The sequence below is a fragment of the Quercus suber genome, unplaced genomic scaffold (genome assembly GCF_002906115.3).
Source record: "Quercus suber isolate HL8 unplaced genomic scaffold, Cork oak 2.0 scaffold_141, whole genome shotgun sequence".
Classification (NCBI taxonomy): Eukaryota; Viridiplantae; Streptophyta; class Magnoliopsida; order Fagales; family Fagaceae; genus Quercus; species Quercus suber.
This window is the reverse complement of record NW_027069602.1, coordinates 1,223,898-1,226,359: the sequence shown is the minus strand read 5'-3', so window position 1 is coordinate 1,226,359 and position 2,462 is coordinate 1,223,898.

Below are 2,462 nucleotides of genomic sequence, written 5' to 3'. Positions count from 1 at the left end.
ATTTTGTCTACTATATATATATATATATATACACGTATACACAAACCCTAAAACAAGTCATTTACCAGATCGCACATAACACATTTTCCTTCTAACGATAAATCTGGAAAAAAAAAAAATCCTTATTGGTAACTTTCTCACTTCCCAATTAAATTCTCAAAGACGAAAGACTTCAATATAGCTAGAACTAGAAGTGACCTAATTAGTAGTTAATGGTATGCTTAAAAAGATAGAACGTCTAGTAAAGCCAAGTTGTGATTGTTGTGCAGCTTGCGAACATTGAGAAATTATTTTGCCTGCCCTAGGCTTAAAGGAGTTTATAATAATTTTTCGTAAGAAAAATATTAAAGTTATTATGAATTTCATTATAAAAAACTTATAAATTGATGTAACAAGAATATGATCTCATTACTACTTATAAAGAACATAATTAACAAATGTTTAAAATAATTTTTTGTGATTAAAAATAAGTTAGTTTGTAAACCTTATATATTAAATCCTTCGGAAATTATATATGACGTCCACCTGATGGATTCCACTGCCTCTTAATTAAAGGGTGTGGTGTTTCTTTGGAAATCTAGATGGTAGTTTTTGAGACAACACAACCTTTGCTTTCTCATATCTATAGTACATATGTCTTGTATTAAATTAATACATAATGTAATACGCACATTTATACTGCACTCACCTTTATGATTGTCTACATAAAGGCAAACCCCATGCAATTTTACACATTGAATACAATATTCACAATTCTAATAGACCTTTTGAGCCGACACCCATTGCCTAGTGTTACCTCACAAAATACAAAGACAAGAAACACAAAGCAAAGTTGAGTTAATGGACCACCTAGCATTTTGGCTAATACTTCCCATCGTGTCAAATTTGGCCTTTGCTATGGTATTGATCTAATAATAGAATAGTATGGACAAGTACGCTATCAATATTTTGGAATTTTTTATTCATACATTTTCTCTCATTTCTGTTGACCGGTTGAGCATTTCTGAAATTTGCTCTCGTGTGACGTTGGGACTTGGGAACCAAAAAGAAATAATAATAAAAAAATTAAAAAAATAATATTTAAATAAAATATAAAATAATAGAAAATAGGATATAAAGTGTATTCTAAAGCGATGTGTTAACATTTAAAATAGAAAAAATAATTTTTTTATGTTTAAAAATGAATTTTTTTAGAAAAGCTAAAAATGCTCAGATTATTCACGTATTGGATACACTTTTTTTTTTTTTTTTTTTAAAAAAATAATATTTAAATAAAATATAAAATAATAGAAAATAGGATATAAAGTGTATTCTAAAGCGATGTGTTAAAATTTAAAATAGAAAAAATAATTTTTTTATGTTTAAAAATAAATTTTTTTAGAAAAGCTAAAAATGCTCAGATTATTCACGTATTGGATACACTTTTTTTTTTTTTGATAAGATTTTTTGGATACACGTTAAGATATCGCATACGGAGAATGAAAACAAACCTATATACTGCACAAAGCAGAAGAAACAGAATGCATTAAAAGCCTATGACCTACCCACATGAAAATGTTTCATGCGTGGAAGAAGAAAAGCGTAGGAGTTTCTCAAAAAAAAAGAAAAGCCAAGGAAAGCGGGCCGGCCCTAGGCCCCTAACATAAGAAAGGCCCTTAGAATAAAAAACATAAGAAAGGCCTTAAATATGGGGCCACTTGTATTTTTTTTAATTAAAAAAATATACGTGAGTGTTGTACATTTTTTTTTTTCACTCTTAAAGAAGAACTAAAAAACTAAAGTCAAGTTTTACTTCAAAACTCGTAAGTTATATAAATTGATATTTTACCAATTACAAAAAAAAATTAATATTCATTTTTTTTATTGTTGTATCATTTCATTGTCACATCAATTTATAAGTTTTTTTTGTATTAAAATTTATAATGACTTTTAACATTTTTTCTAAAAATATAATAAATTAATAGAAATCCAATCCAACCACCATTAAGTGAATGAAAAAAATGATAAAGCTATCACAAATTTTATAGCAAAAGACTTACAAAAAGATGCAACAAGAATATGATTGGTGTTTCTTAAAAAATATAATAAATAAATATTTTAATAATTTATTTTTTATTGGTGATACTTCAGTTTATAAAACCCATATAGTTGTATCACTAGCTCATTATGGGTGAATTGAAGATATGTGTGGGTAAAAAAACGTATAGAAATACATGTAATGTTGTTTAAAAACTAAAAATATGTGTTTAAACACATGTATCAAATGGCCCCTAAAAAGTAAGAATTAATAATACATTTAAAATTAAAAAAATTATAATATAAAAAACAAACTAAATATTATTTAAGTGATACTTAAATATAAAAAAGTCTTTTAAAAACTTTTACCTTAGGCCTCAAACTACCTTAGCAAGCCTTGAAAGCAACTTGCAAGCATGACTATTTTGTGCAATATTTCTAACCGT